Source organism: Scyliorhinus torazame, chromosome 4 (genome assembly GCF_047496885.1).
Source record: "Scyliorhinus torazame isolate Kashiwa2021f chromosome 4, sScyTor2.1, whole genome shotgun sequence".
NCBI lineage: Eukaryota > Metazoa > Chordata > Chondrichthyes > Carcharhiniformes > Scyliorhinidae > Scyliorhinus > Scyliorhinus torazame.
This window is the reverse complement of record NC_092710.1, coordinates 150727481-150753833: the sequence shown is the minus strand read 5'-3', so window position 1 is coordinate 150753833 and position 26353 is coordinate 150727481. Positions and strand designations below refer to the sequence as shown.

The 26353-nt window shown below is 51.0% G+C and overlaps 1 long non-coding RNA gene across 1 annotated transcript; it reads right to left on the bottom strand.

The window, feature by feature from the left end:
* Positions 1-1296: 1296 nt before the first annotated feature.
* LOC140411656 (uncharacterized) lies at positions 1297-12574 on the bottom strand. The gene is made up of 3 exons (XR_011940933.1): positions 12372-12574; positions 11683-11801; positions 1297-1938 (listed from the first exon to the last, which is right to left on the bottom strand). It is a non-coding gene; the product is annotated as an uncharacterized lncRNA (long non-coding RNA).
* Between the last annotated feature and the right edge of the window lie 13779 nt (positions 12575-26353).

Genomic DNA, 26353 nt, shown 5'->3' with positions numbered 1-26353 from the left:
ACACCCATCATCTGCACGTGGTATGCTTCGGGGGGAGTGGGGGAATAAAGTGACAGAGGCTTCACATGTCTTGGGTGTAACGTGTTTTAATGGTGAACAATTGTGACCCTAATTGTCCCTAGCTACCGATGGTGCCATGCCCCCTTCCCCCAGTGCCCCCTCGGTGATTCTCAATGTGCTTCATCCTCCGTGCCCTGCCGCTATGTTTAGGTGTATCCCCATGATGGACATCAGAGGTGGAGGCAGCCTGCTATTTACCATGCCCTGACCTTTGCTGCCCCTTGCCAGCTTGCCGGAGGGTCTGGCGGACCCCTTGGCGGGTCTGGGGCCGGAGGGCCCCGGCTGGCTAGCTGGCGGCACATGCCTCGCTGTGCCTCTCTATTCCGCTGGCTGACTCCGAGATATGCAGTTGTCAGGTGGGGGGACTCGCAGTTGTCTCCCTTTAGGGAGCTCGTGTTGGCCTCCAGCACTCCAGCCTCCCGGTCAGTGCCCATAGGGCCTTGGGGGTTACCTTTGGGAGGAGGGGCAGCTGGATTGAACTCCTGAGGTCCCTGCACCATCTGACTCTGCCAACCTTGGCGGCTCCTCAATGTCTGCACCATGGTGTTGACACCGTCGGCGGTGCCCCTCTGGACCAGGCCATGCTCTGCAGTGCCTCGCCAATGTCCACCTGTGTTGGGTGGCATGTGGCGCAGTGGATAGCACTGGGACTGCGGCGCTGAGGACCAAGGTTCGAATCCTGGCCCTGGGCCACTGTCCTTTTGGAGTTTTCACATTCTCTCCATGTCCGCGTGGGTTTCACCCCCACAACCCAAAGATGTGCAGGTTAGGTGGATTGGCCATGCTAAATTGCCCCTTAATTGGAAAAAAAATAATTGGGTACTCTAAATTTATTTTTTTAAAAGGTCTGAATTGAACACGGGTCGCTGGTGTTGTGAGGCAATAGTGCTAACTTGTGTGCCACCATGTTAAATATGTTTCTGCCTCAATTATCTTATTCATTTATAATTATCTCACTTAAATGTTGTGTTGTGATGTTTCAGTAAGATATTTGTAGAAGCTTGTGAAGTTTAATGTGAAACACATTAACAAAAATAATTTTATAAATCCAAAACTTTGAAACCAGTCAACATTTAACTTAACGTTTAACATTATCAGCTGAACAATTACATAAAACTGCCTCAACGTTTACACATTTCTTGCAATAAAATATATTTTCTCACTTAAACACAATGGTCCCATCTATTTGTAAAGGGAAGGGGGAGGGAGGGAAAAGGGGGGGGGGGGGGGGAAGGGGAGGGCTTTGACAATTATTAATTGACAAGCTCAATGTCCAAAAGCAGCAACTGCTGAAGCTCAGTGTCCTGGCACACACCTCCTCTGACATCATTTCAGAATGTCTTTTGCCTGTACACTCAAAAGGGTGGGTGGTTGATTCACTGCAATACCTGTCAGTCAGATAGTTCACATTAGCCCACAGGAGGCTTGCATATATTAACAAGGCAGTAAACTTTGTTAAAGCATTTGAAGTAATCACTGAGGCTTCTAAGAATGAACATTACATCAGGGAGACTTGTAAACAACTCAGCTTAAAATACATTGCAAAATCCAAATGTACTTTAGCTCTGAATCAGCTGGGAGGACAGCCGTGCTACCATTAGTGTCCTTGGAGCAGTCAATAAGACCAATATTGAGGCCATGACCATCCGAAACCAACTCCGCTGGTTGGCTATATTCTTAGGATGTCAGAGTCCCAACTGCCAAAGCAAATCTTCTTCACCCAGCTCAAGGAAGGATCCTGAATAGGAGGAGATCCAAGGAAGCTCTTCAAAGACACCTAGTAGGCTTAACTCAAGAAATGGAACATAGATGTCAATGCCCAGGGAGACTTTTGCTCAGAAGAAACCAAAGAGAAAATCTCAGCAGGCCTGGGAGCATCTGTAGGGAGAGAAAAGAGCTAATGTATCGCGTTCAGATGACCCTTTGTCAAAGCAGCCTACTTGTTTGCTCAGAAGAGACCTACTTGGAGGAACCTCCTGATTGAAGGGTCACAATTCTTCGAGAACACCCAACGGCAAGAGGAGGCCTGGAAAAGGAGCCTGGAATACCAGTGAATTAGAGTCCAAGGACTGATGCCACCTTTTGGAAACTCCTGCCAAGTGAGTGATTGAAGATATGGCTCTAGGATTGGGCTCATCAGCCATGCAAGGACCCACAGAACCCGTGATCAGTAATACGGAGTATCTTAGGAGGACCCATTACCGGTAATCATACCCATTACCGAGTGATCACTGCATTCTATTCATTATAGTTCCTGATGTGTTGGGTGTTCAGGATCACAAACAGGTCACCAACACCAACAGTGGTGCAACTCTATTTTATTATAAGGTTAACTATATTAACATACTTGAACTGTGGGTAAATGCAATACCAGCATTAACTGTTGACCCTTGCCTAGCCCTAACCAGGTGATGCACTCAGCACATGGTGAATGTCTGTGTTGCAGGCTGTGAGCTCTGTGCTCCAAGCTGGCTGCTACTAGAATGAGCGGGAACTCTCCCGTCCCCTGTCTTTATAGTGCGTGTGCTCTCACTTGCTGCGGTGTTGTGTATGCTGATTGGTCCCACTGCATGTCCATCAGTGTGTGTGTGTGTGTCGGCACCATAATATACTGGTGTATATTATGACAGTTCCCTTAATGGAATTAACATTCTCATGCCAAACCAAAGTTTAAAAAAACAATTTTCACCTTCTGTGACTTCCAACTCACCTTATAGAGTAAGATATCCTTTTCATGGAATTAACAGCCTCATGACAAACAAAAGTTAAAAAATATATATATCTTCCTTTCATTGTATTTGCATTTTAAGCATATTTATAAACACTAAGTACTATTAATATAAAACTTTAACCTACCAAAAAAATGTCTCCTGCCTCTGCCAGACTAAAAAATTTTGGTGTAAATAAAAAGGTGTAAAAACTCACCCAATATTCGAGTAAGTGTTAGTGCTGCAGCTGGATTTTTCCTTCAGCGGCGCAGAGCTTCCAGCTGTCAGATTAAAAACGGGCGGGAGTTTAAACGCTGCGTGCTTTTAGTACTTCCAGGTCGTCACATGGCTCACCAGTGACTTAGAGTTGTGAACCCTCTAGGAAGCTATGGGCCATCATGTATAATTTGAAAAATACCAAAGGTGCCTTTCCTCCCCTGAAGGGTGGTATACCTCTCTCAAAGGTGTCTTGGGGCCCTAACCAAAGGGGTACATTATCAATGCAAAGGGGTAACTGTGGTGAATGTATTACTGCTACCATTCACCATTGTATTATATTACATTGTATTGTATTATGTTGATGCCCTTGTGGGCTCCGCCTATGGCTCTGCCTCCTCGGGGGAGGTATATAGATAGGCGGCACTCAGTACAGAGCAGTCGCAGGCAGGCACAGTTCTAGCTGATTAAAACCACTGTTCACTCTCTCCGTCTCATGTGAATTGATGGTCGCATCAGTAACCAAACAATTCCACCAAGCTCAGATCTGCTCCTACCTGACCTATCTACTCTGCACTCCTCACCTACCCAAATCCCACTTCAATAAAGGCAACTGGTGCTTTAAATGGCCGACTCCCTCTGGGAATCGTGCATCCATGAAATCCCACCCAGCACCGCTCCCACCCCGACTCCGGTCCTGCCCCTGCAAAGATGGGGAACTCTGGGTTCAGGGCGGCACTTTGAAACTTTGAATTTTCAGGATCTTTGACATGACGGAGAGACTCTCTATCATGCAGAAATCTGGGCCAGTTGCTCCATCCCTTCCCTTTTAAATCCATCTAGTATCTTCAGTACTTCAATACATTGATCCTTTAATCTTTTGCACTCAGGGGTATATGAATTAAGTAACCCAACCTGTCCTCATAACGTAAGTTTTTCCAAATGAGGGACAATTTAGCGTGGTCAACCCACCTACCCTGCACATCTTTAGGTTGTGGGGTGAGATCCACACAGACATGGGGAGAATGTGCAAACTCAACACGGACAGTGAACCCGGGGTTGGGATCGAACCTGGGACCTTGGCGCCGCGAGGCAGCAGTGCTAACCACTGCACCACCGTGCTGCCCTCATGATGTAAACTTCTAAACCACCACATCATTCTGGTGAATCTGTGATGCACCTCCTCAAAGACTAATATATGCTTCCTCAGGTGTGATGTGCAAAACTGAATGCTAGAGATCCCAAAGGGGTTCGGATCAAAGATCCATGCAACTAAAGAATAACCTCTTCACTGTTGTATTCCAGCCTGCTTGAGATTTTGGTCGACATTCCACTCGTGTTTTCTCTGCTTTGCCATCAGTGCTACATTTGCTACACTACTAACTACAGGCAATATACAGTGGCCCTAAAACATCTAAGGTGCTCTACGCAATTAGTTTTACGACAGCTTTTGGATCTGTTTGCAGACATTTTAAATTAATGAATGGTCGATCAGAATTTGCTCAGTTGTTGTCACTCACCTGACATTGATAAAGAAAAAGAACTGATTTGTGATGGACAAAACTACATTCCATTTTCAGTAATGTGTTAAAAATGGACATGTTCGGTCAAGATACTGGGTGGAATTTTGACGATTGCATGCCGCTCCTGATGGAACAGGAAACGAGCACCAGTTCCATCCTCTTGCTTTTTGCTGCTTTCTGTGTCATTTTAATTTAAAGTACGCACAGGATACCCATGCAATCAAGCAGTGGGTGAAGTTTTTCATTGGTGAATCGGCTGTCAGCAGACAACGCAGCAGATACAGTGAGCTACAAACGAGCCCATCCCCCCCCCCCCCCCCCCCCCCCCCCCCCCCCCCCCCCGCAACCACACCAGTACATCAGGACCTTCCATGTTTCACTTCTCCATGCCCACCCTTTGTCCTCCCTTGGATCCCACTTCCACTCCTCCATATCCATATCCACACTCTACAATCAACACTTGAACACCTCGACAACAAGGACACCTATGTAAGACTGCTGTTCATCGACTACAGCTCCCCCTTCAAGACCATTATCCCGACAAGACGAATAACCAAACCCTGCAATCTTGGACTTGACCCCCTCCCTGTGCAGCTGGATCCTCGATTTCCTCACCAACAGACTGCAATCTGTCAGGATAGGCAACAGCACCTGCTCCACAATAGTCCTCGACCCCGGAGCCCCGCAAGGATGTATGCTCAGTCCTCTGCTGTACTCCCTGTACACATATGGTTGTGTGGCAAGATTTAACTCCAACTCAATCTATACGTTTGCGGATGACGCGACTGTGGTGAGCCGTATCTCAAGCAATGATGAATCAGACTACAGGAGGGAGATAAATCACTTGGTTGCATGGTGTACCGAAAACAACCTCTCTCTAAATGTCGGAAAGACCAAGGAACTGATCATCGACTTCAGGAAGCATAGCACGACACACACTCCCGTCTGCATCAATGGCTCTGAACTGAGGGTCACCATCACCAACAATCTGTCCTGGTCCACTCACGTTGATGCAAAAGTCAAGAAAACCCAACAACATCTCTACTTCCTAAGGAAGCTAAAGACATTCGGCATGTCTGCATCGATTCTCACAAACATCTACAGATGTGCGATAGAAAGCATCCTATCCGGCTGCATCACAGCCTGGTGCGGCAACTGCTCAGTCCAAGATCACGAGAAACTGCAGAGTGTGGTGAACTCAGCCCAACGCATCACACAAGCTTGCTACCCTCACATTGATTCTGTATACACCTCCCGCTGCCTCAGGAATGCAGACATCATTATCAGAGACCCCTCCCACCCTGGCATTGCCTTCTTCCAGACCCTCCCATCAGGCAGAAGGTACAGTAGTCAGAAGACCCGCACATCCAGACATAGGAACAGCTTCTTCCCTACAGCTACAAGACTCCTCAATGACTCTCCCCTCGGACTGATCTGTTCCCTGTAAGAACACTATTCACAACACCCTATGCTGCTCTTGCTCATGTATTTGCTTTGTTTGGCCCCTTGTTCCGCACTGTAACCAATCACTTTTGCTGCCCCTTTTCTATGTTGCTGCTAGAAAGATGGGAAAATGGCAGACTGAGCTTTGCAGCACAGCAAGACAGTATAATTGGTTCTCCCAGCTAGAGGTTCATGTCACATGACTTGCATCTCTTCACATCACCTTTGACAAAAGATGTATTTATCTCATCGAGGTCCCCAAAATTGTTAAATGTCCCAACCATTAAATATTGAGGAAAGTTCTAGGGTCTCTTCAGAGATAGTGAGTGTCATAATATCCACGCATGTATATAATGAAGTGCAGACAGGCTGTGATTGGCACACAGGATGACCAGTAAGCAGACAGCACAGTGCAGCCAATCACCAGACAGGACACCGCCACTATAAAGCCAGAGGGCACTAGGTTTCCCGCTCTCTCTGGACCCAGCCACTGAGCCGGTCAGAATCCACGGGCTAGCACAGTGCAAACACCATGCGGTAGCTAGTAAGTCTGGTCAGGCTAGTACAAGGTCTCCAGTCAGTTCAGTATAGTGTCGACCCACAGCTGAATATGTCTGTTAGTTCTATTGTTCAATAAAACCGTGTTGGATCTTCTACAGTGTTAGAGGTCTGTTTCTCGCATCGCTGCATCAAGTGCAGTCCACACCGAATCGACCTGCCTAACACATCATGGTACCACGGAGTGATACTGAAAATTGACGGACCTACCCCGAGTGAATCAGCATTGACCATCAAGCAGCCATCCGGTGACATGGAAAACATCCAGCCTCCTCCGCAGCCCCGCATATCCGGCAACCTCGGCGCAAATTGGAAGCTCTTCAAGCAAAAGTTCCTCTGAGACATCGAGGCCTCCGACCTCGAAGCAGAATTGGATGCCAGGAAGATCGCGCTATTACTCTCCACCGCGGGGGACCACGCCATCCACATCTACAACTCTCTCGCGTTCGCTGACGGCGAAACCAAAACAAAATTCAAAACAGTCCTGCTGAAGTTTGACAGCCACTGCGACATTGAGGTGAATGAGAGCTTTGAACGGTACGTTTTCCAACAGAGGCTTCAGGGTAATGATGAACCTTTTCAGTCCTTCGTGATCCATCTCCGCATCCTCGCGCAGTCATGTAACTATGACTCGACGGCTGATTCCATGATCCGGGATCAGATCGTTTTCGGGGTCCACTCCGACTCCCTTCGGCAGCAGCTCCTGAAAGTCAAACAGTTGACCCTCTCTGTCGCTATCGAGACCTGCGTTGTCCATGAGCATGCTAAGAATCGTTACTCCCACATCAGGGTGACAGAAACTGCGAAGCTGGCCTCCCACGAGGCAGAAAGGGTGCAGGCCATTGCACAAATGCAGGGTCTGAGCATCGAGGAGAGTGGCCATTCCTCGCGCTTTTCCCCGGTCCCTGCGCATGCACGCCACGACCGAGTGGACGACGAGCCCGACAACCCGATTGCACAGGTGTGTACATCGACCCATCGCACTGCGCATGCGCGATGGCGCACGGAACGCGCTGACGTCGGCGTCATGATGAGTCCCAATTGTGGCTCCGTCCATTTAAAGCAGCAATGTCCAGCAAAAGGACGGCGGTGTCTACAGTGTGGCAAGCTTGGCCACTACGCAGCCCTTTGCAGATCTGCTCCATCGCTCAGCAGCCAGCGATCCCAGCTGCGGTGCAGAAGTGCCCGCTCAATACAACAAGGCATGCCAGATTCTGATCCCGGCAGCCCAACGGACCCTGATGCTGAGTGCCTCAAGTCCCCATACCGGGTGGGCATCATAACTACACATGCGCTGCCTTCCACCACAACGGCGAAACGCCTCTCAATCCTCAATGTGGATCCCGATGACGTGTGGTCTGCTGTCCTCACAGTGAACAAGGCTCGCATCCGATTCAAACTGGACACTGGCGCAGCGGCGAACCTCATCTCGAAATCCGACCTCGACACCATCCGCGCCAAACCAAGCATTCTTCCACCGGCCTGCCAGCTCCTTGACTACAATGGCAACACCATAGCTGCCAGTGGCTCGTGTCAACTGGGGGTATCCAACAAGGCGATCAAGGCGACGCTGTGGTTTGAAATTGTCGGGCCTGACAGAGCATTTCTGCTCAGTGCTCGTGCCTGAAAGCTCCTGGACCTTGTTCAACGTGTCCACACCATGTCATCATCACCGGCGATGGCCTCGCCCGATGGAAACTTGCAAGCCGACATAGATGACATCATCATGCAGTACCACAGCGTGTTCGACGGAATGGGCACGCTCCCATACCGATACAAAATCCTGCTCAAGCCGAACGCCACCCCTGTAATTCATGCACCTCACCGGGTGCCGGCACCCCTCAAGGATCGTCTGAAGAAGCATTTACAGGACCTCCAAGACCAGGGCATCATATCAAAGGTTACAGAGCCATAGACTGGGTCAGCTCCATGGTCTGCGTCAAGAAGCCGTCAGGGGAGCTTCGCATTTGCATTGACCCTAAGGATCTAAACCGCAACATCATGAGGGAGCATTACCCGATACCAAAACAAGAAGAGTTGACCAGTGAGATGGCTCATGCCAAATTCTTTACTAAGCTCAACGCCTCCAAGGGTTTATGGTAAATACAGCTGGACGCGTCCAGTCGCAAATTGAGCACGTTCAACACCACGTTTGGTCGCTACTGCTGCAACCGGATGCCTTTTGGCATCATATCTGCCTCCGAAGTATTTCATGGCATCATGGAACAGATGATGGAGGGCATCGAGGGGGTGCGAGTGTACGTTGACGATGTCATTATCTGGTCCACAACGCCCCAGGAACACATCGTTCGCCTCAAGCAGGTTTTCTGAACATGAACATGGTCTTCAGCTCAACTGGGCCAAGTGCTCATTTGGTCAATCGGAGATCAAATTCCAAGGTGACCACATCTCGCAGCAGGGCGTACGGCCAGACACCGACCAGGTCTCGGCGATCAACGCCATGAAGACCCCGGAGGACAAAAAGCCGGTCCTCCGCTTGCTCGGAATGGTCAACTTCCTCGGGAAATTCATTCCCAATATGGCATCCCACACCACGGCCCTCCGCCATCTCGTCAGAAAGTCGACGGAATTCCAGTGGCTGCCCACGCATGAAGAGGAATGGCGCGAGCTGAAAGCAAAACTCACAATAGCCCCGGTCCTAGCGTTCTTCGACACAACCAAGGAAACCAAGATATCAACTGATGCAAGCCAGGACGGCATTGGGGTGGTGCTCCTTCAGCGAGGTGACTCCGCGTCCTGGGCTCCATGGCCATGACGCCCACTGAGCAACGGTACGCTCAGATTGAGAAGGAGTGTCTGGGCCTCCTAACAGGGATAGTCAAGTTCCACGACTATGTTTATGGCCTGCCGAAATTCACGGTAGAGACAGACCACAGGCCTCTCGTCCACATAATCCAGAAGGATTTAAATGACATGACACCTCGGTTACAGCATATTCTTCTAAATTACGCTGCTATGACTTCGAACTGGTCTACACGCCAGGTAAAGAGCTGATCGTTGCAGATGCCCTGTCCAGGTCCATTACCACACCGCATGGACAAAGTGACTTCATCTGCCACATAGAAGCCCAAGTGCAGTTGTGTGCCTCGAACCTTCCGGCCTCTGACGAACGGGTGATCCAAATTCGCCTACGATGCCTTCTCCGGACGTACCCTACCACGAGGCCACCGGTCTACCAGCAATCCTGCGCCCACCGCGATGCCAGCGATCCGCCTCTCCAAGCGCAGGCGGCTCCTAATCCGCCTCTGCGGCGATCAACAAGAATTCGTCACCCGCCACAAAGACTAAATCTATAGACTGAGCTTTGTACATTTTTGTGACTTCACCAATTGGACCTCTGTAAATATCGTCTTGTTTGCCATGTATCTGCACCATCGCAACGTTCCTATGTATATACGTTTGTTTAGACATCTTTCTGTATACAGTCAGGCATATATATATATATATATTTATAAGCATCCACACCTTAGTATTTTTTTTTTAAAAGGGGGGAGATGTCATAATATCCACGCATGTATATAATGAGATGCAGACAGGCAGTGATTGACACACAGGATGACCAGTAAGCACACAGCACCGTGCAGCCAATCACCAGACAGGACACCACCACTATAAAGCCAGAGGGCACTAGGTTTCCCACTCTCTCTGGACCCAGCAACTGAGACAGTCAGAGTCCACGAGCCAGAACAGTGCAAACACCATGCGGTAGCTAGTAAGTCTGGTCAGGCGACTACAACGTCTCCAGTCAGTTCAGTGCATCAAGTGCAGTCCACACCGAACCGACCTGCCTAACACATCAGTGAGGTTCCAATTTCTTCAATACTGTCAAATAGCCCCTTTGTTCAGGGTCACAGGAACATAGCTTCAGCCATTTTAAAAGGTCCTGTTTTTGAAATGTTAGATATTATCTGAGGAGAAAAATACACATATGATAAAAATATAGACTGAGGTCTTAGCCCCCTTACAAAAAAACGGCTTGGAAGTTTAAGACATGAATTTAAAATCCCATAATGCAACTGATGTGGCACAGTGGTTAGCACTGCTGCCTCACAGCACCATGGACCCGGGTTCAATTCCGGCCTTGGGTGACTGTCTGCATGGAGTTTGCACTTTCTCTCCGTGACTGCACGGGTTTCCTCCGGGTGCTCCGGTTCCCTCCCACAGTCCAAAGATATGGGGTTGGGTTCTCCACAGCCCCGCACCAAAATCGCGTTTGGCGAGGGGGCGGAGACTCAACTTTCACGCCAAAATCGGGCTCGGCGCCGGTCCGGCTATTCTCCGGGAACCGAGAATTGGGTTGTTCGCGGAGTACTCCGCGCGGCTGGGGGGGGGGCCATTGCCAGAGGCTCCCAACCGGCTGAGTCCCTGACGGCGTGGTTCTCACCACCTATTGCCGTTCGGGAACCTCGCATGGCGGATGCGGACTCAGTCCACGACTGCTCTGGTGGGGGGGCGGGGGGATTGGGCACCCGGGGGGGGCCTTATGGGTGGTTGGGGGACAGATCAGGCTGGTCGGATCTTCGGGCGCGCGGCCGATCGGGGGTGCCTACACTTTGGAGCTGCCTCCACAGTCTATGTTCGCCGTGGCACTCGGCACGGCCGCTGGAGGCTGCCGCCAGCGTGCGCATGTGCGGACTCCAGACCGGAAGTGCAGGGGCCCGTATCCGCAGCCAAAGCTGTGTGAATCACTCTGGGTCCCTGCTAGCCCGCTGCAGGTGAGTGAATCGACTAATCTTTTTTATTAGAAATTCAGGAGTGAAATGCCAGCATTTTTACGCTGGCGTGTGGACATAGTCCCATTTTGGGAGAATCCAGCCCATGCAGGTTAGATGGCTTGGTCATGCTAAATTGCCCCTAAGAGTCCAAAGATGTGCAGGTTCAGTGAGGTTACGGGGATAGGCGGAGTGGGTTGGGGGGGTTGGGGGGGTATGGGGTGGTGGGGAGAGGTGGGGGGGAGGTATGGGGTGGTGGGGAGGGGTTGGGGGGGGGAGGGAAGGGGGGGGAGGTAGTATGCTCTTTCGGAGCATCGATGCAGACTCAATGAGCCAAATGGCCTCGTTCTGCATTTTAGGGATTCTATTCTATTTCAGAAAAGACTCCGCTGAATCACCCTTGGACTTGCTGCTTCAAGGTGCAGAGTTGGCAGAACTTACAAGGTGAGCTCAATCTTTTAAAATTCCATATTAAAGTATGAAGGTGTCAGAAGTGCAGTTGAAAGAAATCCATAGCCAGAATCTGATCCTTGAGCCTGAACACATGGCATTCGAGCTGTCTGAAAAGAAAAAGAGAAGGAATTAATTAAATATTTTGTGAACATAGCGACAGTTCAGCTTGGTTAAAAAGCAAGCAGAAGGTTGAATTCAACAGAATCCCTTCAATTCTGAATAAACGGTGATGCCATTGTGAAATCCTAAAAGCTCTTAAAGCAGAACACTATCAACTGGATTAACCCAAGGTCCAGATCAATCTCAAATTGGGAGACTTTGGAGCAAAAGATTCTTAAGATATAGCCTTACTTTAGGTTAAGTAAAAAGTCATAAGAAGAGCAGCTGAAAATGGTACTTTACGTGGTAGGCCCGATTGAGGACAAAATTATTGCAGGACATGGAATTAATTGATCATCCACAACATTCAAAGGGATACTAAAATCATTTGACATTGATTTTAATCTAAGAAGCAATAAAATACTCAATAGAGCTAAATTAACTTCAAAAGAGTTAGAAGAACCTGTTGATTCATTCATCTGTACAGGATGTTAGAAGGTCGTGAGTACAGAGATTTAAAATTGGAATTGGTCAGACACAGAATAGCAGTAGGAGTAGCAGCTAACACACTCTCTAACCTCCTGCGAGCAAAGGAAGATCTAACCGTGGAAAAGGGAACCCACATAGTGCTGTTCTCTCAGCAGCACAGAACCATTTTAAGGGAAGAGAATAAATTGTGTTGCAGAGGCCAACCCACAGTTCAGCTAGTTAAGCAACAAAGACATAAGGAACTCCACGTCAGGGAAAGCAATACATAAAATGGCCAGCACAGCAACCATGTCAATATTGTGGAGCAAACCACCCCCACAAGCGAGATTAATGTCCTGCAATTTCAGCCCAATGCTATCAGTGCAACAGGATTAGACATTATGCAGGAATAAACTCTGAAATTCACAGAGGGTCCAAAGATTATCCATGAGGCCGAGACTGCAAACCCAGAAGATTCACAGCTGTGCTTCTTGGGTGGGATCAAAGATCTTGGAATGGGGACATTTCTGTGAACAAATATTAAATTAGACAGACGAGCCAACAACAGTCCTGTTGGACAAAAAAAAGCATGTCTAAAAGATCGCTGGCTTCCTGGGCAGCACGGTGGCACAGTGGTTAATGTGACATTATAGAGAATGTCTAGAATATAAAGGGTTAATGTAATATCATAATTGACCACTAGATGGAGCTAGATGCAGAACTATGTAAAGCATTGACTCTCAGGCTTCTGGGAGAGGGCTGGAGAGAGTGCAGAGGAAAGGTCTAGAGAGTGCAGAGTACAGTTATAGATAGTGTGTACAGACTAGTGTTAGTAGAGTGTAGATTGTAGATTACTAGATTATTGCTTGCTATTGGAGTGAGTGGTCAAGCTTTAATAAGTAGTGTAATAAATGTTAGCTTTGTTGATGAACTTAGCTTCTGTGGTCTTTGTGAACACTACAACATCCATCCTGATAACAAGAATCACAAAGAACACCACAGTTAGCACTGCTGCCTCACGGTGCCGAGGACCCGGGTTCGATCCCGGTCCCGGGTCACTGTCCATACTAACCTGCCTGGGTGTGTCTTAGTTCAAAAACCCAGAGGCCCCAGAAGGAGACAAGGAAGAAATATCATAACTAGACAAAAGTAACAAAATCAATGTGAAAATGGAACTCCAAATGCTGCAGGCTTTGTTATGGAATGTGATATTTGAATATGTCAGTTTGCCCGGCGACCGGAGAATCCCGACCGAGGTCAATGGACTTCTCCATTCTACGCGGCTTGCCGATGGAGTTCTTGCGGCGAGCGGGCCGGGGCAGAAGAACCCAGCCCCTAATTTATGCAACAAGACTTGATCTGGTACTTTTTGTTTGTTCATTGGATGGGAACACACTGGCCCAACCAGTTTTTCTTGCACATCCTAATTACCATTGAGAAAGTGGTGGTGAACCACCCTCTTGAACCGTTACAGGCCATGTGGTGCAGGCATGCCCAGAGTGCTTTTCGGAAGGGAGTTCCAGGATTTTGACCCAGCTATAAAACTGGACCTGCATTGAGTTAAAGTTATGTTTTAAAAGATGATCTATCGCATTTTATTTATGCAGGAAAGTTAGTGCAGCATTCCATAAAAGATGATGGGCGGGATTCTCCGTTTCTGAGACTAAGTGTTGATGCCAACGGAGAATTTGTGGACTTTTACGACAGAAAAACCGGCGCCATACCTGCGCCGATTCTGCTACGATTAATGGGCGAGGACTGGTGCTGTGTGGAACACAATCGAGCCCAATGAAAAATGGTGCCGGACTCGCCGGGTCCGTGATTGGCACTCAGGAGGCAGCCGCACATAAACGGTTCTCCCCCCACACACACCATCCCAGTCATCAAGGTGGCTGGAAGGAGAGCAGCCCCGTGCTTCACTGACACCAAACTGGAGACCCTCCTGGACAGCGTGGAGGATGACCCCCTACCCCGGTCCGGGAAGAAGGCTGTCAGCAGCCGTTCATCGTGCCTGGGCACAAGTGGTAGAGATAGTCAGTGCCATGGGCAACATCGCCCGCACCGGCCATCAGTGCCCAAAAAAACATCACCACCTCCTCAGGGCGGTCAGGGTGAGTCGGCAGCACTGTAACTCTGGCACTATTCCCACCCCCCACACAACACCACCATCCACCCCAAACAGTCTCATCGATTGTGGAGATGCAGTCGCAGAGCCAGGGATTGCACGAGGGGTTGTCGGTGAGCATCCAGCACCTGCAGGTGCAGTTGGAGGAGTCCAACCGCGTGCAGCAGCAGGAGGTGGTGCCGACCATGCGTGCCACCCAGGCGAACACCGCACGGGTGGCATCTGTGGAGGAGGCCTTGGGGGCGACGGTTTCGGCCATAGATCAGCATGTTCAAGGCCTGGGGCATTCTATGCAGGCACTGGTCGAGGCCCAGGACAGGGCTGCCACCTCAGGTGCCAGAGCCACTTGGTTATTGCAGCGATGCTCCTCAGTGGCCCAGTCACAGCAGGCCATGGCTGGGAACATTGGCAGCATTGCCCAGGCGCTGGCCAATGTGACACACATACAGAGGGAGGTGGCCCAGTTCCAGAGGGAGGTGGCGCAGTCCCAGACAGAGATGGTCCACTCCCTGTGCTCCATGGCCACGAGCGTGCAGACCCTGGTCGAGACCAGAGCGGGCCTCCAGGACTGGCAGCACCAGGTGGCGGGGGAGCCTCAGCGGACAGCTCTGCTTGCACTTCCGTCCCATAGAGTAGCCCAGGGCCCATCGGGCATCCTGAGGGAGGAGGAGGTGATGGGGCCCAAGCCAGTGACTCCCACAGAGGAGGTGCCGGAACGGCACAGCACCTCAAACTCCCACCATTCTGTCTCTGGCGCATCCAGTGGGCAGCGGGCAAAACAGGGCGGCATCACACCACCTGGGACATCTGAGCAGCGGCCGGACTCATCCAGACCTGGTTGCCCCAGAGGACGCCTACCAACAGGGACCCAGGTCACAGGGCGCTTCCACTCCTGCTGTACCGTCTGGGGATCCACCTGGACGTAGTGTTAGGGCCCTTCAGGCCAGAATGTTAGACACCAGTTCAGTTGGCACGGGGGCAGGGCACAACTTAGCTATAGGGGCTAGGGCACAAATCTGCATATATTTGTTCACAATAAACAGCTGTTACCATTGTTACAATCTGCCTCGGTGCTCTGTCCGATTGGTGTGAGAGGTGGGTTAGTCTGGGCTGGCCGGGGCGGTCGGGGGAATGGTGCAGACTGTGTGCGTGGCCGTGCTCCCCACCTTCCCCCTCCCCCACTGACCGTCCCCACCACCGCTACCCCAGGGATTCGATGGGATTGTGTGATGGAATGGCCAGCTCACATGCAGGGATCACCCAGGTGGAAAGTGCAACTGTGGGCAGGAGTCAGACATTGTCATACGATGCAGAGCACCAGAGCCCATCGCAGAACGGGTTGTAATCACCCTCCAACCCATGAACCAGACCCGCTTTTACTGCCAACCCAGTGCCCGCACCCCGTACTACGGCAGGTGTGTATCACGGAGGGGGTTCAAGCGGGGGGGGGGGGGCGGGGGGATATGAGGGGTTGTCAGGTCGGGATGCGGTATCCGTGCCCCTGGCCAGTATCCCCCCCTCTACCCCCCTCCTAGTCGGTGAACCTGGAAACGATCAGAGAGTCCCATGCACATTGCCCCTGGCACACAAGTCGTGCGACCTCCCATGCCTGCCTGGGCCCCATGTCCTGCAACTCTCCCCTTCCCCACATCATCTTTGTTGGACGAGGCCTGTCGTTCCTCCTCCTTCTCCAGTACATCACCCCTCTGCTGCACGATGTTGTGGAGAACGCAGCAGGCTGCCACGATGCGGGCGACCCTCTCAGCGCCATACTGGAGGGCCTCTGGCACTGGCACCTGTCTCTGATGCCAGGAGTACCATTGGCTGGCACTGCCCTTGCCAGGGGCTATTGTGGTTCTTGCCCTGGGTGGTGCGCCGGTGGCTGGCGGCCGGGTTAGGGGAGGGTGGGTGTTGAGGCGGTGGGGGGGTGGGGGGGGGGGGGTGGGGGGGGTGGGCAGGGGGAGCTGTGTGGCGGGGGGGGGAGGATGGGGGGTGGGGGCACCCATATGGTTGGTGGCACAGGTCAGAACCAGGGGCCAAGGTGGGTGGTCAGTGGGTGCGCAGCAAGATGGTCGCCGTAATGGCGGTTAATGCCTGGACACCGCCCCTGTCCTGTGGGGGGGTCACCCCAGCCACTCGGCCTTCCCCCCCTTCCCCGGCCCTGGCAGGGCCCGCCCCACCCCAGCCAGCACAGCCAGTGTCCGGCCCGGCAGCCCGCATGCGCTCCTCTCTGTGTCGTACCTTCTCTCTCTCTCTCTCAGGAGCCACCACGCCAGGTTCACAATTTTAAAAGCACACGCGAACCACGCCGTCGGAAACTCGGCCCATCGAAGGCAGAGAATCGCAGGTGGGCCCATTAATGATATGCAAACGATGTTCAAAGTACGTGCGGAGTGAAACGCATTGACGCTGTTTTCGAGGTTATGGGGAATCGCAATTTGGCGTCAAACCGACACCTGCCGCGATTTTGGCGTTGGAAGTTATTCTCTGCCCAAACGCCGTTCCCGATTTCGATGTCGGCCGACAGAGAATCCCGGCCGGTATTTAATTTAAGGACCAGGATGCCAGCCCAACACGATAAGCACCATGGTAGCTTTGCGCAACAGGCTTCATCAACAAGGAACCATCAAACTGACTCTTTTGAGGAGATGGAAAGTATTCACAGACCAGATAGTATGTGAAAAATTCATGCTAGGATTGCATCATTTAGAAACATTTCTCAGACAAGTTAAGACAGCTAAGCAGCAAACTGCATTCAAAGTCAAATGGAGAATGTTAGGAGTATAGCCCGGTGATCCACAGTCGGAAGCGGGAAATTTGAAAAAATCTGATCATGAGCTGAGAACATTGCACTTGGAGGTCATGAAGTGTAATATAATACTGAATTGGAGTTGTAACTTTTATTGCTGTGCCTGAGGGAGGTGTGGATGTTGACATAATCTTGGTTTCCTCTTTATGCAACAGAACAAGTTAATGCATTATGAGGGGAAGCAAAGTGAGAAGTAAAGAGGAGGGCTGGTGGAGTCTCAGAGGACTGTACGTTAAATCAACCAGAGAGCTGGGGCGGGATTCTCTGCGAACCGGCGAGGCGGGGCACTCCGGCGCCGAGGAGCGGTGTGAACCACTCCAGCGTCGGGCCGCCCCAAAGGGGCGGAATCCTCCGCACCTTCAGGGGCTAGGCCGCCGCCGGAGTGTTTGCCACCGCGCCAGCCGGCGCGGAAGGGATTGGCGCCACGCCAACCGGCACAAAGCGCCTCCGCCGGCCGGCAGGAGTTGGCACATGCGCGGGAGCGCCAGTGTGTGCTGACGTCATCCCAGCGCATGAGCATGGGGGTTCTTCTCCGCACCGGCCATGGCGGAGGTTGACAGCAGCCGGTGCGGAAGGAAAGACTGCTCTAATGGCACAGGCCCGCCCGCAGATCGGTGGGCCCCGATCGCGGGCCAGGCCATCGTGGGGGCACCCCCCGGGGTCAGATCGCCCCGCGTCCCCCCCAGGACCCCGGAGCCCGCCCACGCCGCCTTGTCCCGCCGGTAAGGTAGGTGATTTAATTTACGCCGGTGGGACAGGCAATTTATCGGCTGGACTTCGGCCCATCCGGGCCGGAGAATCGAGCGGGGGTCCCGCCAACCGGCGTGGCGCGATTCCCGCCCCCGCCGAATATCCGGTGCCGGAGACTTCGGCATTCACGCCAGCCCCCGTCGATTCTCCGACCCCCTGATGTCATTGCAAAACATGCTGGAATGTACTTACATACCTATATATAACGAGAAAAGACGTGCATTCATATAGTTTCTTTTATGAACTCAGGACATCCCAAAGTACTTGATTACAGCCAGCAAAATACGTCTTGGATATGCAGTTACGATAGTTATGTAGAAAATGGGGCATATGGTAAGACCACACAAGCAGCAAAATTATCATGACCAGTTATCAATCAGTTTTTAGGTGTTGATTGAGGGAGGGATGAATGTTTGCCAGGATACTGGGGAGAGCTCCCCTGCTCTTTCACAGAATTCACAACATTGGAACAAGCCATATAGCTCAACTGTGGAAAAGTAAGAATAATATTGCAATAAGGAAATGGAGAAGAGTGTTGGTGCGATGGCACAGCCTTCTTTGACTCCTGTGTTCACTGTGATAGGGTCTGTGATGGTTCTGTTGGTCAGGGTTATGGTTGCATGTCATTATGGAGTAGGTGGGGATGGCAAAAAACTTTCTGATGGCAGCCAAATTTGAGGAAGATACTCCAGGCTTCACAATTGATAGAGTCAGATGTTTAGTGAGGTCAAAAGGGGAGGTGGCGGTGTAGTGGTATTGTGACTGGACTAGTAATCCAGGGACCCAGGATAATGCTCTGGGGATCCATGTTCAAATCCCACCCTGGCAGATGGTGGAATTTGAACTCAATCAGTAAAAATCTGGAATTAAAAGTCAAATTATGGCCATTAAACTATTGTTGACTGTAAAAACAAATCTAGTTCCCTAATGTCTTTTAGGGAAGGAAATCTGTCATTCTTACCTGGTCTGTCAGTTTCTATCAAACAGATAGAAAACCCATAAGAATTAAACCGGACAGACTCCCTGCACCAACTTAGGCACTGGAAACAACAACATCAAACTCAGCCCTGTCGACCCTGCAGAGCCCTTGGGGGCGGTTGGGAGCTTGTGACACAATTGGGAAAGTTGTTCAATAAATGGATGATCCATCTCAGCTTCATCTGGAGATCCAAGCTTCACAGATGTCAGTCTGCAGCCAATTCAATTTACTCCACATGATCTCAAGCAAAGGCTATGGGACCTGGCAATATTCCAGCAATAGAGGGTGGCACGTGGGACTACGGCACTGAGGATCCGGGTTCAAATCCCAGCCCTGGGTCACTGTCCGTGTGGAGTTTGCACATTCTCCCCGTGTCTGCATGGGTTTCACCCCCACAACCCAAAGATGTGCGGGTTAGGTGGATTGGCCACGCTAAATTGCCCCTTAATTGGAAAAGAAATAATTGGGTACTCTAAATGTATTTATATTTTAAATATTCCAGCAATAGTACTGAAGGCTTGTGCTCCAGAACTGGCCTTTCCCCTAGCCAAGCTGTCCCAGTACAGATACAACACTGACATCTACCCTGCAATATGGAAAATTGCTAGAAATATCCTGTACACAAAAAGCAGGACAAATTCATCCCAGCCAACTGCCATCCCATCAGTTTACTCTTGATCATCAGTAAAGTGGTGGAAGGAGTCAATGACAGTGCTATCAAGTGGCAATTGCTAAGCTATAACCTGCTGGCTGGCAATTATTTTGGGTTCTGCAAGGATCACTCAGCTACTGACCTCTTTACAGCCTTGTTTCAGACATGGACAAAAGGGCTGAACTCCAGAGGTGAGGTGAGAGTGACTGCCCTTGACATCTAGGCAGCATTTGACTGAGTGTGGCATCAAGGGGCCCTGGCAAAACTGGAGTCAATGGGAATCAATGGGAAAACCCTCTGTGGGCTGGAGTTACACATGGCCCAAAGGAAGATGGTTGTGGTTGTTGGAGATCAATAATCTCAACGCCAGGACATCACTGCAAGAGTTCCTCAGGGTAATGTCCTCGTCTGAATCATCTTCAGTTGTTTCATCAATGATCTTCCTTCTATCATAAGGTCAGAAGTGGGGATGTTCCAACTGATTGTATAATGCTCAGCACCAGATAATGAAGCAGTCCATGTCCAAATGCAGCAAGACCTGGACAATATCCAGGCTTGGGCTGACAAGTGGCAACTTACATTTGTGCCATTCAAGTGCCAGACAACGATCATCGCCAACAAGCGAGAATCAAACAATCGCCCCTTCAGTAGCATTATCATCACTATCAACACCCTGGGAGTGACCATTGATCAGAAACTGGAGCGTACTAGCTATAAAATACTGTAGCTACAAGAACAGGTCAGAGGTTGGGAATCTTGCGAGGAGTATCGCACTTCCTGACACCCCAAAGATTGTCCACCATCTACAAGGCACAAGTCAGGGGTTTGATGGCATACTCCCCACTTACCTGGATGAATATAGCTCCAACAACACTCAAAAAGGTCAACGCCATCCAGGACAAAGCAGCCCGCTTGATTGCCGCCCCTTCCATAAACATTCCTCCGCCACTGATGCAAAGTGGCAACAGTGTGTACCATCTACAAGATGTACTGCAGGAACTCACCAAGGCTCCTTAGGCAGCACCTTCCAAACCCAAAGACACTACCATCTAGAAGGAGAAGGGCAGCAGGTGTATGGGAATACTAGCTTACTACCATGTGGAGGTTTCCCTCCAAGCTACACATCATCCTGACTTGGAAATATATCACCATCACTTTACTGTCGTTGGAACTCCCTCCCTATCAGCACAGTGCATGTACCTACTTCACATGGACTGCAGCAGTTCAATAAGACAGCTCACCTCCAGCTTCTCAAAAGTGTTTAGGGATGAGCAATAAATGTTGGCCTAGCCAGTGGGGCAGCTCGTTGCACAGTGGTTAGCACTGTTGCTTCACAGCGCCAGAGTCCCAGGTTCAATTCACGGCTTGGGTCACTGTCTATGCGGAGTCTACACATTCTCCCAATGTCTGTGTGGGTTTCCTCCGGGTGTTCTGGTTTCCTCCCACAGTCCAAAGATGTGCAGGTTAGGTGGATGGGCCATGCTAAATTGTCCTTAGTGTCCAAAAAGGTTAGGTGGGGTTACTGGGTTATGGGGATAGCGTGGAGGTGTGGGCTTAAGTAGGGTGCTCTTTCCAAGGACCAGTGCAAACTCGATGGGCCAAATGGCCTCCTCCTGCACTGTAAATTCTATGATTCAGTGATGCCCACTTCCTGTGAATAAAAGGCCAATTGGTGCAATCCTTGCATTTTTGCTGGATTTGCCATGTAGTGAAGATCATGTTTGTGGTGCCTCTTGATGGGTGAAAATGCACATAGATACAAACATACATGGAATGTAGAAGCAGGAGGAGGGCATTCAGCCCTTCGAGCCTGCTATGCCATTCATTATGATCATGGCTGATCATCAAGTTCAATACCCTGATCCTGCCTTCCCCTTATATCCCTTGATTCCTTTAGCCCCAAGAGCTAGATATAATTCCTTCCCGAAATTACACACTGGATGGGAATTTTCAGCTGTTCATGCCCTCAGAACATCCGGTCCCACGCTGGCGCACGGGTTTCCCGGTGACGAGGGGTGCTGTCACCGGGAAATCCCATTGACAACTGTGGCGTTGATAGATCCCACTGGCAGGCCGCTTCCACCCAATGTTTTCACCTTTCTGTGGTCGTAAATTCCACAGATTCAACATCTCTGGGTGAAGAAATTTCTCCAGAACATGTGGACGTGATTTGCGTGCCCCACGCACACTGCCCACAGCTTTCCTCTATCGCCTCAAAGAACCTACTCATCCTCGCCACCATCATATGAGCCCTGTGGACCACTTTAAACTGGATGAGGTTTAACCTTGCACATGACGAAGACGGGCTCACCCTCCACCAAGCATCTGCCCATGTCTCGGCCGCCCCATCTCCCCTCCCAGTTCTTCCTCCCTTTTACTCTTAATATCCCCCATCAGGCTCTCTCCCACTCCGTCAATTCCTTACAGACTTCCGGCACCTTCCCCTACCCTATTTCGTCTTTTGACAGCACCTTGTCCTGCAACCCCAGGGGCGGCAGCCCAGGAAAGGCCGGCACCTATCTCCTCACAAAGTCCTAAACCTAAAGCCATTCCCCCTGGGCAACTCATACACTTCCCCCAGCTCCTCCAGCCCTGCCAATTTGCCCCCTATAAACAAGTCACCAAAGCACTCAATCCCTGCCTGCCGCCACCTCCTAAACCTTGCATCCAGCCGTGCCAGCGCAAACCTCTGGTTATTAAAGATCGGTGCCCACACCAAGGCACCCTCCAACCCCAAATGCTGCCTCCACTGCCCCCGCACACTTAGGGCTGACGCCATCACTGGGCTCACAGAGTACTTGGCTGGCAAGAATGGTAAAGGTGCCAACAACAAAACCCTCAAACACGTACCCCTGCATGATGTTTTCTCCACCCACCCCCACACGACCTCTCCCCACAGCCCATTTCCTTACCATAGTAATGCTCGCTGCCCAATAATCATAGAATTTACAGAATCATAGAACTTGCAGTGCAGAAGGAGATACCCCCAACAAATTCGCCCATTCCTCCCGATCAAACGCCTTCTCCGTGTCAACCGCCACCATTACCTCCACCTCCTGCCCCTCCGAAGGCATCATGATTACATTGAGTAGCCTCCTCACGTTCGCCAACAACTGCCTCCCCTTCACAAAGCCTATCGCCCCAGCACACAGTCCTCAGTTCGCGATGTCAACACCTTCGCCAATAATGTGATGTCCACATTCAATAGTGATATCGGGGGGTACCACCGCACTTCTCCGGGCCTTGGCCCATTTCAAAATCAGGTAGATGGAAGCCTGCGACAGTGTAGGGGGAGTTCCCCCCTCTCCCTTGCTTCATTATACCCCCTCACAAGCAGCAGCCCCAGGATTGCCCCAAACATTTTACAAAACTCTATCAGGAACCGGTCCGGTCCCGGAGCTTTCCCTGCCTCCATCGTCCCCATACCATCCATCACCTCCCTCAGCCCAATTGGGGTCCCCAGTCCATGAATCAGCCCCTCCTTCACTTTGGGAAACTCTAACCCATCCAGGGACTGCCGCGTCCCCTCCTCCCAGCTCGGTGGCTCCGATTTGTACAGCCTCCTATAAAACCCCTCGAACACCCCATTCAGCCCCTCCGGGTGCATCATCACCTTACCCTTATCATCCCTAACTCGACCGATCTCCCTCACCACATCCTGCCTTCGCAACTGATGGGCCAACATCCTACTCGTCTTTTCCCCATTCTCATACACTGCCCCTCTGACCCTCCGCAGTTGCCCCACCGCCTTCCCGTAGAAACTAGGACCTGTCTCCGTCACCTCCAAACATCTCCTGTCCACCCTCAAAATCTCATCCACCAGCCTTACCCTCTCCTCCCACTCCGTTTTTCTCCCTGAGTTCCCGAATTGATATGAACTCCCCCCCCGAACTACAGCCTTGTGCCTCCCACAGCATGGTGGCTGTGAGCTCCCCCTGTCGTTCAGTCCACGTAGCCCTGAATGGCAGCCCTCACCTGCTCACACACCTAATGCGGTACGTGGCCGGAGACCACAATCGCCGAATACTCCAAGTAGGCCACCCCCGCGTCTTGTCCAACAAAACAAAATCGATCTGGAAGTACACCCGGTGCACGTGGGAGAAGTATGAAAACTCCTTCGCCCTCGGCCTCCCAAACCTCCACGGGTCCCCCCCCCACCCACAGGCGCTCCATAAACCCCCTCAGCTCCTTTGCCACTGCCGACACCCTTGACGACTTGGGAGTTGACCGGTCCAAACTCAGATTTATGACCATGTTAAAATCACCCCCCATAATAAACCAATGCAAGTCCAAGTTCAGGATCTTCCCCAATACCCGAATCATAAAATCCATGTCATCCCAATTCAGAGCATAAATGTTTACCAGAACCACCGGCATCCCCTCCAACCTCCCACTAACCATCACATATCTCCCTCCCCGGATCGGGCACAATACTCCCCACCTTGAACGCTTCCCGCATATTAACCAACACCACCAACCCCCCTTGTCTTCATATCCAGCCCCAAATGAAATATCTGCCCCACCCATCCTTTCTCAGCCTCATCTGGGCCCCAGCATCAGGTGCGACCCCTGCAAAAACTATATCCCTTTTTGGGCCAGCCCCGGGCCAGCGACCCTCCAGGCCCGCCCTTGGATGTCCATCACCGACAATCCCTTTCCAATTACCCCACACCAACCACACCCATGTCAGCAATCCTCTCCCCACCCCCCTCCCCACAGGCCTTCCTCCTGGCAACCCCACACTGCACCCATTAACTAGCCCACCCAGATAGCCTTCCTCCCTCCAGTTCCCCTCCCCAACCATCTCAACCGTCGATCCCTAAACAGTAACAAAAGGCACACTCACCATCTCTGCTCCCCATAAGGACCTGTCCAGAAAATCCACCACCAAACACTTTAAAGAGCACACAGAACTCCTCCAAAGTTCAATGTCCTCACATTCCTCCCAGTCCATTGTCCCTCATAAATTCCATTGCCTCCTCCGGCGTGTTCAAATGGGCCGGGTACAATACCCCAAACTTCACCCCCTTTTCAAAGAGAGCACCCTTAAGCTGATTTACCCCGGCACTCCTCTTCCTGGTACTGGTACACCTGCAACTCACTCTCTTCCCAGGAACATTTCCTGGTCTGCCTCGCCCATCGAAGGATTTTCTCCTTATCTAGAAAGCGGTGCAACGGCACCACTATCGCCCTTGGCGGTTCGCCCACCTACGGCCTCCTCCTTAGTACCTGTGTGCTCAGTCCAGCTCCAGAGGCCAATCGAAGGCTCCCTTCCCCATCGGTTTCTCCAGCATCCTTGCCACAGACACAGCAGCCCTCGCACCTTCAATCCTTCGGGCTTCCCGACAATTCTTAGATTTTGCCTCCTGGAGCGATTCTCCAGGTCCTCCACCTTCTCCCTCAGCCTCTTCTGGCTCTCCTGCATCGCTCCCAACTCCGCCACCAACGAGGCCAACTGCTCCTCGTGCTTCCCCACCACCTCCTCCACTTTCTGGATTGCTTGGCCCAGGGACTCCAGCGTCTACTCAACTCGCTTGATTCCAGACCTCAGCGGTTCAACCAACTTGGCTAGGTCTTCGCGGGCTCTTTCCTCTGTTGCCAAAATTTATTGTTCAGGAACTCTACCAACCGCTCCGTCGACCACTGGGCAGGGAGCGCGCCTCCCTTGTTCTCCGCCATTTTTCCCTATGGCGCACCACAAAAACGCTCCTGCTCCCGCTGCTCGCTCTTTCTTGCACCACTCCTTGTCCGCGGATCCAGAGGAGTATTATTTTCCTCAGGCACTCCTCTGGATCCGCGGTAGCGTGTGTTGACCTTGGACTTACTTGTTCTGGTGCAGCTGTTGGGCAGGTCTCTCATCGGTGAGAGCCGGAGCCAAGTGAGCGATTCTCTCTTGGGGGATCCTTCTTATACCCCAAAGGGGCTTTGCGCACTTTTGGGCGGGCCTTGAACTTGGCCCCAATTAATTGGGCCGTTTCTTGATCGTTCCTATTGATTCCCTCCAATAAAGGGGTGGATGCCCTGATGGCTGGGCGTGTCCTAGGTGGCCGTTGGTCTGCTTTGTTCTGGTCTCCTCTGGCGCCGGGGTGTCTGCCTTAGTATCGGTTACTCAAATGTTACTCTTTTGTTCCCGGAGATGGGCCATTAGTATGCTAATGGGTTTGCAGTTTTGGTCTTGACTGGGAGCTGCGGCTCCAATATGCAGACAAACCCTGAACCTGCTTGTTTTCTCAATATTGTCCATTTTCCCTGCAATCTTTGCAAAGTGTCCATTTTGTAATCGGGAAGTGGCCATCCCAGATGGCTACACTAGTAATCTGCGATGTGAGACCTTGTCGAGAGTCTTCAGAAAGTCTAAATAAACCACATCCACTGGTTTCACTTGGTCAACCCTACTGGTTTCATCATCAAAGAATTCCAGTAGATTTGTCAAGCATGATTTCCCCTTCATAAATCCATGCTGCCTTTTGGCAACTCTGGAAGGAGCTCTTTGGCCACTGGAGGGAGGTGACTGAGAAGGATCCTTGTAATGATCTTATCTGTGGCAGACAGCAGGGAGATGTCTCTGTCGTTATCGCAGTCAGACTTGTCTCCCTTTTTGTATATAGTCATCATAATCACAGTGTCCCCAAGATGCCCAGCATGCACTCCTCCTCCTGGATGAGAGATTGCGGTGTGTAATGATAATAGCTAAGACTGTAATATCAGTACGAGAAAATCCTTTAATAAAATACTCACTGGAACTACAGAAGCCATGTAAGAACTGTTTAACAACAC